The sequence below is a fragment of the Heptranchias perlo genome, chromosome 6, assembly GCF_035084215.1.
Source record: "Heptranchias perlo isolate sHepPer1 chromosome 6, sHepPer1.hap1, whole genome shotgun sequence".
Taxonomy (NCBI): Eukaryota; Metazoa; Chordata; class Chondrichthyes; order Hexanchiformes; family Hexanchidae; genus Heptranchias; species Heptranchias perlo.
Window position 1 is genome coordinate 59,139,865 of NC_090330.1, and position 14,633 is coordinate 59,154,497.

The window sequence follows — 14,633 nt, forward strand, 5'->3', positions numbered from 1 at the left end:
TTGATCGTCAAAAGAACCAGAGGCGACATGAGGAAACGTGTTTTTATGCAGCGAGTTGTTATGATCTGAAATGCACTGCCTGAAAGGGTGGTAGAAGCAAATTTAATAACAACTTTCAAAAGGGAATTAGATAAATGCTTGAATGGAAAAAATTTACAGAGCTATGGGGAAAGAGCAGGGGAGTGGGACTAACTGGATAGCTCTTTCAAAGAGGCGGTACAGGCATGATGGGCCGAATGGCCTCCTTCTGTGCTGTATCATACTATGAAACTACTATTAATGTCAATGTTTCCAAAAGACACAACTTATGATGCTGTTTTAGTGGCATTTTTTAAATGAGTTACCTGTATTTTCAAGGTGGTAGCTTTTGTTTTGGTTCGAGCACTAAATAGTGCCAACCAATTAAGCATAACATAAAATAATACTAATGTTGCACATGTCACTATTAAAGACCATTTGTGGTGCAGTAGTACTGAAATAGAGGTCAGCGATTAGAGATCAGCAAAGACTGAGAGACCAGTGCAATGCAAAGGGCTAACAGAATGTGAAATTTAGCCTCAGTGAGAGTTCAGTCCTAAGATAGGTTGGCCTAAAGCTTTATTTGAGAGGTTAAATCGCTATGTTTGATTTTATTAAACTTTTAAGAGAAAACTAGTTTAGTATGGGGGAGACAGCTGAAGCCTGCGATGTTTGTGCCCTGCATGATGTGGGAGGTCCTGGGTGCTTTGTGAGTCCAGGATGACCACAAGTGTGGAAAGTGTCTCCGGCTGCTTGTGCTCAAGCTCAAAGTTTCTGAGTTTGAGGAGTGGCTTGGTATATTCTGTCACGTTTAGGCAGCGGAGATGTTTCTCATATGCATTTTCCAGGAGGTGATTGTTCTGCAGGCAGAGCACGTTCGTGAGGAGGTAAAGTGGATGACAATCCATCAGGATAGGAAAATGAAACAAGAGGCAGTCCAGAGATCTCCTGAGAGTGCTGAATTGACAAAAAAGTGCTGAATTGACAAAAAAGTGCTGAATAACTATGGCAAGAACAAAAACATTGAAGGAAACAACCACAAGCAATGTCATGGAACCTTGAAGACAAAAGGGGGAGGGAAGTGAACTGCAGGAATGCAGTAGTAATAGAGGATTCCACAGTCTAGAGAATAGATCGACATTTCTGTAGCTGCAGATGAGAATCCTGAATGGCATTTTGTCTTGTAGGTGCCAGAGGGATATATATATTTAATACATAAGGGATAGATATATTTAATAATTTCATTTTATACAAGAAGTTTACACACCCTCAGGATATGATTTCATACAGAGTCCATGCGATAGTAAATGCAGTGAAGGTCATAGATAACTATACAGTTCTATACATTAAGGTGAGGAGTGTTTGGTGACAAGGTCATGAACATAGCTGGTCAGGGATTACTGGGGCCTTACAGGGGGGAGGATAAGGTGCTGCATAGATTACAGCAACAAGAGGTCTTTATCAGCATTGTGCATTATTGGGACTGTCTCCTTAGCAGATAGACCTGGGGCTGGTCTGGTTGGGGGGTCTTGGGGTGGGTGGGAGGCTGACCCACAGGAAAAGGACCCATATCTCCTAGCAATTCTCGAGCTGTATGCACCGATTGTATATTACTTGATCTGATTGGCACATGTATCACTACAAGTGCTTAGACCACATATTTGTTGCATGGAGTGTTGGAAGTGCACAACAACAGATGGATGCAGCTTCTTGTTGCCAGGGGCAAGATTTGCGTGAGCTTGCGAGTGGTTGAGGTTACTTTCCCTGTCAGCAGTAGACTGAGAATGCATCAGCTTGGGTCCTGGTTAATCATGTCATTGCTTTAGTGGCCTCAAGTATATCTGTTCAAAGGTGCCGGAGCAGGGGACAGGAACTGAATGTATGCAGGGGTGTGTCCTTGTGGTTATAGTTCTACTAGCACTCTCCTGCAAGGTTAGGTGGAAGTTTTTAAATTTGGTGGGGTGAAGTATGTATGATGGAGGATTCTGAGTCAACCCTTACTAAAAATGCTACAAGTAGAAGTCATAAGGGTCAATCTCAGTGCCTCCTTCAAGTCTTTCCCTGAGAATCGCTGTGCTAAGTCACAGAGACCACATACTGTGCTGTCTGGAGCAGAGGCTCTGGGACCTTTTGGATGCAAAGATATGGGGGTGAATGTTTTGTGGACTCTGTCCAGAGTTACATCAAGTTAGTTGTTGAGAATCATAAGGGTTCCTGGATAAAGGGGATAGACCTTTATTTATGTGCCTACAGGGATGCCAACAATGTGATTGTTGTTGTGACGACCCCTTTTATCCAGGTTGTCTATTTTTGCAGTCATTTCCTGGCTTCTGTTGTGTTTGTCAACCACCTGGTATCTGATAACCATGAGGCTGCTGTCCCCCCAGGCTACCTTCCAGCATGTCAAAGTGGTGTTCTGTTCAGGTGTTTGTGGCTTAAAGTGTGCAGATTTCTGAGTGTATGTGTTAAAGGTATTTGTGAACATGCTATCCTGTTCTCTGATGTTGGCAAGAAGTCTGCATAGTTGGCAGGTATCACCTGGGGTCTGTCCCAGGTGCTGTGAGTATTGAGTTGTTCCTTGCATGGTTGGCAGTGAGAGTTTTAGATGACATGGGCTGTTGGGTAGATTTAGTGTGAAGTTGAGCAGAAATTGGACATTGTCTTGCTGCGTGCACTGTTACACTTAGTGTGATCATGTCTTGGAGGAGGTTTCAATTATTACATGGCAGTCCTCTGTTGTGGGATCTTGAGTAGAGAGGGAGGGACTTGTCATGGTTGCTGCACATGGAAGGAAGGGAACTGCCTGAGCCTGGACGGCTTCAATGGAGTCAGAGCTTTTGCCTGAGTTGCGCAGATCAGCAAGGGGACAGAGACAAAGACAGAAAGACAGACAGACAGAGAAAGAGGGGGAAGGATTTTCAGCTTCCAGAGGTAATTATGGGGGCTCTGGAGCAGAAGTATGCATTTTTGCGGGGGGTGGGGGTGGAATTCCTTTGATGGTCACTGTAGGCTGGTTGGGGTTGCTTCCCACTGCTGCGTGGGGCCCAATTTTGAATCAATCATGCTTTTGAAATTTCTGCCGGTAGATCAGCCGAGACATTGGTGACTGCTCCTGCTAGCTTGGTACTTTTGAGTTTATTATTTAATCACTGAGGGATACTAAGCAGAAGTCTGGGCCAGGAATTTCTTTGGGCCTAGGCTTCAATCCAGGCCTGGGTCTTCATCCAGGCTTAATAACAGTAACTATAACTTGCATTCATATAGTACCTTTAATGTACAAAAACATTCTTAGATGCTTAGCAGAGGTGTAATCAGACAAAAATGTGCACTGAGACAAAGGAGAGGTGGCCAAAAGCTTGGGCAGAGGTATGTATTAAAGAGCGTATTAAAGGAGGAGAGGGAGGTGGAGTGGCAGAGGGGTTTAGGGTGCGATTTCCAGATCGTGGGGCCTATATGACTGAAGGCCTGACCACCAATAGTGGGACAAAGGAAGGGGGAATGCACAAAAGGCCAGAGTCGAAGGAACACAGGAGGTGGTTATTGTTGTAGGACTTGGATGAGGTTACAGAGACAGGGAGGGAAAAGGCCACAAAGGAATTTAAATACAAAGATGAGAATTTTAAATTTGAGGCACTGGGGGTGTGAGAGCCAATGTAGGTCAGCAAGGACAGGGGTGATGGGTGAGTGGGACTTGGTGCAGGATAAAATATAGGCAGCAAAGTTTTGGATGAACTGACGTTTACGAATGGTGGAGGATGGGAGGCTGGGCAGGGGAGCATTGGAATGGTCGAGTTTGGAGGTTTCAGCAGCAGATGGGCTGAGGCAGAGGTGAAGGTGGACGATGTTGCAGAGGTTGAAGTAAGTGGTCTTTGTGATGGAGAATATATAGGGTCTGAAGCTCAGCTCAGGATCAAATGGGATGTTGAGGTTGCAAACAGTTTGGATCAGCCTGAGACAATGGCTGGGGTGTGGGATGGAATCAGTGGCAAGAATACATAGTTTGTGGCAGGAGCTGAAGACGATGGTTTCAATCTTTCCAATGTTTAGCTGGAAGAAATTGCGGCTCATCCAAGATTGGATATCAGACAAGCAGTCTGACAACACAGGGAGTGAATGATGGGAGGGAGACCCTAACTCCTAGGTATCAATCACTTTTTTGGTGGGCATGCTTTTACAATGAACCTACTAGTATTTTGCTGGGGCTTTTTTCTCATTGGTGTCAATTTTTTGAGCCAAAAGGTTGACGGCTGAAGAGAGTCCTTTTCAAACTGCAGGCCTCTTTTTGACCAACTTCGATTATTTATGTCATAGTGGGAGAACTTGTAGGAACTTTCTGGATAGATGAACTAAAATGGACTAAATTCCAGGGTAAGGGATATAATGGAGTGGTGCAAAAGATTTTGGAAAGGGAAGGAAACAGCCAAAAGTTTTGGGTTTTGTTGGAACCAGTGACATAGGAAGCAATAGATTTGACATTCTGCAAATTAAATTTTAGGAATTAGGAGATAGATTAAAAGCAGGACTTCAAGAGCGAGAGTCTCAAATTACTCCCATTGCTATGCACTACTCGGTATACGAACAGTAAGATAACAAAGGTAAATAAGTGGCTGGCAGCTGGTGTAGAGGGAAGACATCAGATTCCTTGGACGTTTTTTGGGACAGAAATGGCCTGCACAGGAAGGTCAGGCTTCACCTGATTAGGGTCCTCACTGGGAGAGTAACTGGTGCTGTGGGGATGGGTTTTACCAATGTGACAGGGCGGAAGGAAAAGACAGGATGATGAAGTAGAAAGAAACGCAAAAGAGGCAAGAGGTATAGGAAATATAAAACAGAATAACAGGAAAGTAATAAAAAAACAGATCAGTAGGAGAAGGGATAGTAAAGAAGAAGATTGCCAAGCAGAGGCAGCTTTGAGGTATATGTGGCAGCCTCTCGCCTCTGAGTCAGAAGATTGTGGGTTCAAGTCCCACTCCAGAGATTTGAGCACAAAATCTAGACAGACATTTCAGTGCAGTACTGACGGAGTGCTGCACTGTCGGAGGTGCCGTCTTTCAGATGAGACGTTAAACCGAGGCCCCATCTGCCCTCTCAGGTGGAGGTAAAAGATCCCATGGCACTATTTCGAAGAAGAGCAGGGGAATTTGGGACAATATTTATTCCTCAACTAACATCACTAAAACAGATTATTCAGTCATTACCTCATTGCATTCGTGCAAACTTGCTGTGTGCTAATTGGCTGCCTTGCTTCCTACTTTACAACGATGACTACACTTCGAAAGTACTTAATTGGCTGTGAAGTGCTTTGGGATGCCCTGAGATTCCCTGGAGGGAAGTATACAGTGATGTTCCCCGGGGGTCGGTATTAGGACCACTGCTCTTTTTGATATATATTAATGACCTGGACTTGGGTATACAGGGTATAATTTCAAAGTTTGCAGATGACACGAAACTCGGAAAAGTGGTTAACAATGTGGAGGATAGTAACAGCCATCAGGAGGACATAGACAGAATAGTGAAATGGGCAGACACATGGCAGATGAAATTTAACGCAGAGAAGTGTGAAGTGATACATTTTGGTAGGAAGAATGAGGAGAGGCAATATAAACTAAATGGTACAATTTTAAAGGGGGTGCAGGAACAGAGAGACCTGGGGGTGTATGTACACAAATCTATGAAGGTGTCGGGACAAGTTGAGAAGGCTGTTAAAAAAACATATGGGAACCTGGGCTTTATTAATAGAGGTGTAGAGTACAAAAGCAGGGAAGTTATGCTAAACTTTTATAAATCACTGGTTAGGCCTCAGCTGGAGTATTGTGTTCAATTTTGGGCACCACACTTTAGGAAGGATGTTAAGACCTTTGAGGGGTTGCAGAAGAGACTTACTAGAATGGTACCAGGAATGAGGGACTGCAGTCAAGTGGAGACACTGGAGAAGCTGGGGCTGTTCTTCTTAGAGCAGAGAAGGTTAAGAGGAGATTTGATAGAGGTGTTCAAAATCATGAATGGTTTTGATAGAGTAAATAAGGAGAAACTGTTTCCAGTGGCAAAAGGGTCAGTAACCAAAGGACACAAATTTAAGGTGATTGGCAAAAGGACCAGAAGCGACATGAGGAAACATTTTTTTACGCAGCAAGTTGTTATGATCTGGAATGCACTGCCTGAAAGAATAGTGGAAGCAGATTCAATAATAACTTTCAAAAGGGAATTGGATAATTACTTGAAGGGAAAAAAATTACAAGGACTATGGGGAAAGAGCAGGGGAGTGGGACTAATTGGATAGCTCTAGGGAAATTACTAGAGTTTATAATTGAGGATAGAGTGACTGAACACCTTGAAAATTTTCAGCTGATCAGAGAGAGCCAGCAATGGATTTGTAAAGGGTAGATCATGCCTGATGAACCCGATTGAATTTTTTGAAAAGGTGACTAAAGTAGTGAACAGGGGAAGGTATATGGATGTTGTTTATATGGACTCCCAGAAGGTATTCGATTAAGTCCCTCATAAGAGATTGTTAACTAAAGTTGAAGCTCATGGAATTGAGGGCAAATTATTGACCTGGTTAGGAAATTGGCTGAGCGGCAGGAGACAGAGAGTAGGGATAATGGGCAGGTACTCAAATTGGCAGGATGTGACCAGTGGTGTCCCACAGGGATCTGTGTTGGGGCCTTAACTATTCACTGTATTAATTAACGACTTAGATGACGGGATAGAGAGCCACATATCCAAGTTTGCCGATGACACAAAGATAGGCAGCATTGTAAGCAGTGTAGATGGAAGCATAAAATTACAGGGAGATATTAATAGATTAAGTGAATGGGCAAAACTGTGGCAAATGGATTTCAATGTAGGCAAGTGTGAGGTCATCCACTTTGGATCTAAAAAGAATAGATCAGAGTACTTTCTAAATGGTGAAAAGCTTGAAACAGTGGAGGTCCAATGAGATTTAGGGGGGGTCCATGTAAATAGATCATTAAAATGTCATGGACAGGAACAGGAAATAATCAAAAAGGCTAATGGAATACTGGCCTTCATATCTAGAGGACTAGAATACAAGGGGGTAGAAGTTATGCTACAGCTATACAAAACCCTGGTTAGACCATTCCTGGAGTACTATGTTCAGTTCTGGGCACTGCACCTTAGGAAGGGTATATTGGCTTTAGAGGCAATGCAGTGTAGATTTATTAGCATGATACCTGGACTCTAAGAGTTAAATTACAAGGAGAGATTACACAAACTAGGGTTGTATTCCCTGGAATTTAGAAGATTAAGGGGTGATTTGATGGAAGTTTTCAAGATATTAAGGGGAACTGATAAGGTAGATAGAGAGAAACTTTTTCCACAGATTGGGAAGCCTAGGACTACAGGACAAAGCCTAAAAATTAGAGCCAGGACTTTCAGGAATGAAGTTAGGAAAAATTTCTACACCCAAAGGGTAGTAGAAGTTTGGAACTCTCTTCTGCAAATGGCAATTGATGCTAGCTCAATTGTTAATTTTAACTCTGAGATTGATAGACTTTTGTTAACCAAAGGTATTAAGGGATATGGGGCTAAGGTGGGTATATGGAGTTAGGTCACAGATCAGGCATGATCTGATTGAATGGTGGAACAGGCTCGAGGGGCTAAATGGCCTACTCTTGACCTATGTTCCTATGGCCTCCTTCTGTGCTGTATTCCACTATGATGCTATGATACTATGAAAGGTGCTATATAAATGCAAGTCTTTTAAGTCTTTCTTAATGTACATAAATGCACCACGTATTGTGAATAAAATTAGTAAGCTAGAGGCATAAAATGCTGTGGGAGGTATGCTATAACAGCATTAACAGCGACAAGGCTTAGACATAAGATCATAAGCACATAAGAAATAGGAGCAGGAGTAGGCCATACAATCCCTTGAGCCTGCTCCGCCATTCAATCAGATCATGGCTGATCTTTGACCTCAACTCCACTTTCCCACCCGATCCCCATATCCCTTGATTCCCCTAGAGTCCAAAAATCTATCTACCTCAGCCTTGAATATTTTTAATGACTTCACAGCCCTCTGGGCTAGAGAATCCCAAAGATTCACAACCCTCTGCATGAAGAAATTCCTCCTCATCTCAATCTTGAATGACCGACCCCTTATCCTGCGACTATGCCCCCTAGTTCTAGACTCTCTAGCCAGGGGAAACAATTTCTCAGTATCTACCCTGCCAAGCCCCCTCATAATCTTATATGTTTCAATGAGATCACCTCTCATTCTTCTAAACTCCAGAGAGTAAAGGCCCATTCTACTCAACCTCTCCTCATAGGACAACCCTCTTATGCCAGAAATTAATTTAGTGAACCTTTGTTGCACTGCCTCCAAGGCAAGTATATCCTTCCTTAGATAAGGAGACCAAAACTGTACGCAGTACTCCAGGTGAGATCTCACTAAAGCCTTGTACAACTGTAGTAAGACGTCCTTACTCTTGTACTCCAATCCCCTTGCAATAAAGGCCAACATGCCATTTGCCTTCTGTACCTGCATACTAATTTTTTGTGTTTCTTGTACAAGGACACCCAAGTCTCTCTGAACACTAACATTTAATAGTTTCTCATCATTTAAAAATATTCTGTTTTTCTATTCTTCCTACCAAAGTGAATAACCTCACGTTTCCCCACATTATACTCCATCTGCCACCTTCTTGCCCACTTACTTAACCTGTCTAAATCCCTTTGCAGACTCTTCGTGTCCTCCTCACAGCTTGCTTTCCCACCTAGCTTTGTAGCGTCAGCAAACTTGGATACATTACACTTGGTCCCTTCATCTAAGTCATTGATATATATTGTAAATAGCTGAGGCCCAAACATTGATTCTTGCGGTAGCCTACTAGTTACATTCTGCCAACCTGAGAATGACCTGTTTATCACTACTCTCTGTTTTCTGTCCTTTAACCAATCCTCTCTGCATGCTAATATATTACACCTAACCCCATGAGCCCTTACCTTGTGTAACTGCCTTTTATGTGGCACCTTATTGAATGCCTTTTGAAAATCCAAATATACTACATCCATTATTCCCCTTTATCGACCCTGCTAGTTACATCCTCAAAAAACTCTAATAAATTTGTCAAACATGATTTCCCTTTCATAAAACCATGTTGACTCTGTCTAATCATATTATGATTTTCTAAGTGCCCTGTTACCACTTCCTTAATAATGGATTCCAGCATTTTCTCAATGACTGATGTCAGGCTAACTGGCCTGTAGTTCCCTGTTTTCTCTCTCCCTCCCTTCTTGAATAGCGGGGTTACATTTGCTACCTTCCAGTCCACTGGGACCGTTCCAGAATCTAGAGAATTTTGGAAGGTCATAACCAATGCATCCACTATCTCTGCAGCCACCTCTTTTAGGCCTCTAGACTAGACAGGGCTGGGAGCTAAACATTTCTCATTGTAAAATATTCAGGAGGGATAGTCTCGGAAAAAGGGGAGGAGGGTGGCAGCCTTAATCAAAGATTCCATACTGCACTAGAACATAGGGATAGTATAAGGCATGGTACAAAAGGAATAAGAAGGGAACTGTTACTGTATTGGGAATTTATTATAGACTGTCAAACAGTGAAAAGGAGATAGAGGAAGCGCTATGTAGGCAAATTAGAGAAAAATGCAGAAACAATAGGTCCATACTAATGGGTGACTTTAACTATCCAATGAAAGACTGGGGTAAAAATATAGGGAAGGGGTTTCTACAATGTGTCCAGGACTGCTTTCTACATCAATAGGGCCCTGAAAATCCACAGGGCCAAAGTGATCTAGAAAGCAGTCCTGGATTTGCACCAGAGAGTGTGACTTCTGCCCACTGGTGGCATGTGCTGCTGAACCTGCTGGAATTCGGGTCAGCTAATCATAATAATCATGGGTGGCCCAGGAGCAAACTCCCATATAAAATTGGAGAAATACAGTATGGAAGGAAAGCAAATTTGCAGGATTTAAAAGCCTGCAGCTATTTAAAATGGCACCTGCTTCCTGAAAAAACAGCAGGTTTTTAAAATTTGTTTTCAGGATATGGGCTCATCTGGCAAGGCTGCATTTATTGCCCATCCTAATCGCCCTGAGAAGGTGTTGATGGGCCTTCTCCTTGAAGCGCTGCAGTCCTTGTGGTGATAGTGTTCTCACAATGGTATTAAGTAGGGAGTTACAGAATGTTGACCCTGCTTCTGCCATACCTTTCCACAATGCATTGAACCAATGGCCTCCTGGCTTGATGGTGATGGAGAAGTGAGGGATGTGCTGGGCTATGAGGTTACAGATTGTGGTGGTATACAATTCTATTGCTGCTGATGGCTCATGATGCCTCATGGATGCTGATTTTTGGGCTACTAGATCTGTCCTTAGTCTGTCCCACTTAGTATGGTGGTAGTGCCACACCACACAATGGAGGATGCCCTCATGGTGGAGACAAGACGTTGTCTTCACAAGGATTGTGCAGTGGTTACTTCTGCCAATGCTATTCTGGATTAACGTGTCTACGACAGGTAGGCCGGTGAGAATGAGGTCAAGTATGTTACTGCCTCGTGTTGGTTCCCTCACCACCTGATGCAGGCCTAATTTTGCAACTATGTCCTTCAGGACCTGGCCAGCTTCATCAGTGGTGGTACTACCAAGCCACTTTTGATGGTGGACATTGAAGTTCTCCACCCGATTCATCAGTTGAAGGGGGTAATAAGTAATGGTTTCTCCTGCACAATGTACACCAGCAGTGATTTCTTACCAGGGGATTTCAAGACTTGAAGGATGGATTCAAAATCTGGCAATGGTAGAGGAACCCGAAGACAGTCTCATGAAAAACACAAACTGTGGCCCTGGAGTACCTAGGGTCGGGCTTGAGCTAGCCCTGCATTGCAGCATTCAGACTCTGGGGGCTTGCTTGCAGAATACACTCTCCTGGAGCTCACAGGATCTGGTGGGAACCATTCAATCATCCATCCCACTGATGAGTAGCCACGCAGATCCCGGGCCCAGTAACAGTGGCACAGCTGGGGTTGACTGACATAAGACAGCTGTTTCTCAGGATAGCAGCACATGTCAGGCATCCAGCCTAGTCCATCCAAGAGCACATAGAATGCAGGGCTAGGCTGTCTAAGCAGTCGCACAAGAGGTGCAGGCCATAATGGGTCCTTCCCAGGACTCAGCTGTCATGAGACAAGGGCTCCTCTGCCTTTTGTACCAAACCAGCAGTCAACCACCTTTTGTGACACTGTGCTCAGGTGGCATCTAGAAGAAGCACTAGGGTAGGACATAGGAAAGCACATCAAGAAATCCAGGGGGCAGATGGTGATAAGAAGTAGGGCATTATATTGAATGTGAATGCAGCAGTCATATAAAACAGATGTTGATGTTTTTAATGGCTCTGTTATTAGTTGAGTAAATGTGATATCACAAGATCTGGTTGGGAATAAGTGGCATTTTTTTTAGGGACACACAGAGGCAAATGTTTTTGGCATACAATGATTGGAGTTGATATGAAGGCTGGGAAGATGTAATGACTGATGTTTTTAAAAGGAAATGCTTTAATTTGAGGAGAATGTATTAATAATAATCTAACTATGAATTTCTCTTGCAGCTGATGCACAAATCCTGATCTTCATAAAGCTGAGTTCCAGGTTCCTCAGCCTCAACAGCAGCCGGGATTCCATTTCCATTCCTTTCCCATCTCAAATTTTTGAAGAGCACAGCAGGCAACTATGATGTAACCTATCAGCTCAGGAGCATGCTGCAGTGCCCTTCCATTTCTATCAAAGCAGCAAAATCTTCCCTTTAGAACCCCAATAGCCTTTTCAATAAACCCCCTAACTGATTAAATGGGCCTAATTGTAGCAATGTTCATCTGGTTAGGTTGGCTCTCGAAGTCGGGTGGTAGCAAGGGTAATGTTTTGTCACCAGAAGCCATCCCGACACTTCACTGTCCTCCCTGAATAGAACTGGGAGGCTGGACAGCCTCATAATTAAAGCATTGTGACAACTCCTTGAAAATTTTGCACTGACATGGTGAATTCATTGCAGCTGGTCACAAACAATCTGAACATTGAAGGAGTGGAATCCTTTTCTGTTTGGGAAATTCAATGGGTTCATTGTAGTGCACCATGCATATCGTCTATGGCCCCTCTGAACAGGTCATCCAGGACTTCCTTACTGATTCACATTGTGCAACGGTAAAGCTCCTTGCACAATCCCTCATAAGATCTCCAGGACCAATACACTCATAGAATCATATAACATAGAAGGAGGCCATTTGGCCCATCATGTCTGTGTCGACTCTTTGAAAGAGCTATCCAATTAGTCCCACTCCCCTGCTCTTTCTCCATAGCCCTGAAAATATTTCCTTTTCAAGTATATATTCAATTCCCTTTTGAAAGTTATTATTGAATCTGCTTCCACCACCCGTTCAGGCAATGCATTCCAGATCATAACAACTCGCTGTGTAAAAAAAATTCTCCTCATCTCCTCACTGGTTCTTTTGCCAATTATCTTAAATCTGTGTCCTCTGGTTACTGACCCTCCTGCCAATGGAAACAGTTTCTCCTTATTTACTCTATCAAAACCCCTCATAATTTTGAACACCTCTATTAAACCCCCTCTTAACTTCTCTGCTCCAAGGAGAACAACTCCAGCTTCTCCAGTCTCTCCACATAACTCAAGTCCCTCATCCCTAGTATGATTCTAGTAAATCTCTTCTGCACCCTCTCTAAGGCCTTGACATCCTTCCTAAAGTATGGTGCCCAGAATTGGATACAATACTCCAGCTCGTTGTGGGGGTAATATCGAGTTGTCCTCATCCTTCTTTGATGCTGTTTAACTCTCCTTTTCTCCCTACAGGTTTCCTCTTTCTCCATCAAGATAGCATATGTAGAAGAATCCCTATCGAGAAACCCGTACTGTTCTCAAATGCTTTACTCCGAATGGGGGTCAAATATTTGCAGTTGATCAGAGAATCCCTTAGTCTGTCAATTTAAAGTCCACCTAAGTAACTTCCCAAAGCAAATATCCCAATATATGCAGGAAATCCTAAGATATGGGCAAAAGTTGTTCACGCTGCTGGTAGTTTTAAGTAGAGCACTTCCATCAGGCTCAGCTGATCTGACTGGCCACTACACCTTTTTTTATCTGGTCATAAGTTACTCTGAGCACAGTAAGGGTGGAGGCGATGGGAATTCTGATGTCTTTCCCCTTTGTTTTTGTGTCTTCATGCCTCCACCATATAGATTGGCAGAACATTAACCTCTGCTATGTTACTCAGGCCACCCTTTTGATTGCATAATCATCCAACATTCCTCAGATCTGTCAGTTTTTGCTCATTTTGATATAAAAATGTCACCTCCTTTGACATACCTTATGCTTAAAATTAAATGTAACTGCATATATTTAAATGGGTTTAAAATTTGTGACTTTTTGATCATATATTTCACTCCAGCAATTCCTTGATACCAACAGTCATTCATTCACCTGTCAGAAATTTGTTTCTTCTATATCTGACCTGTGTATTTTCAGTTGAAATATCTAAACATTTGGCTCTGCCTCCTGTGCCTCTTCTCTCTCCCATCTTTCAATGTTCCCAGACTTCTTTCAACTCAGACCCGCTTTCTGCAGCCTTTTCCTCCCCCACCCCATCAGCTCCCATGAAACTCATATTCTGCATGAGATCCACCACATGCTCCCATGACTGTCTCCTGACCCAGCTCTTGAGTACCCAACTTACACAGCCTCATACTCACCATGGTCAGCCTCTGCCTATTCACTGACCCCATCCCTTTCAAGAACACTGTTATTATAACCTTTTTAAAATGCCAAACTTTGACCCCCCTATTTTTTCTAACTAACAGACTACGTTGAACCTATCCTTTCTCTTCCAGCTTCTTGAAGAAGCTTACTTCTCTAACCACTCCCAGCTAGAGTTTTCTGATCTGGTTTCCATTTCATCGACAGCACCTAGAGCGCTCTGGTCAAAGTTGTCAATGGTATCCTGTGTGGCTGTGAAGGTGCCTCACTATCCCTCCTCAACTTCTTTACCATCTTTAACACTGTTTCGCATTCCATTCTTTCTGCTGCTTCTCCTCCACAGTCTGTCTTGCGAGCAGCACTCTCTCATGGTTCCATTCATACCTGTCCCAGCACAGCCACCAAATCCTACATGGTTTCTCCTCCCATACCCACACAGTCTCTTCCAAGTGTGCTCTCCTAAGCTTGATCCTTGATTTCCTTCTAATTATCATTTACACACCCGGCAACATAATCCACAAACATGGGTGAGCATCCATATGTACAGACAACATCCAACTCTACCTCTCCACCACCATCATTGACTTATATGCTGTTGATATACTTTCTAACTTTCTAATGTTGAGTCATGAATGAGGCAAATTTCCTTAGCTCAAAACCATCCTTTTCAACTCTTGGCTGCCCTCAGAGCTATGCCGCTCAATTCTGACCTGTTGCATGCCATAGAAGATTCATCAATAATTACAGCAGCGCAGGAACTACAGAGGATTTGATAATCTATGTCCTTATCTTTGTAACTTTGTTAAAATATTTATCCAGTGCTTTTTGACAGGTATTGTTATAACATTATTTGTATTTGTTACAAGTCTATTCAAT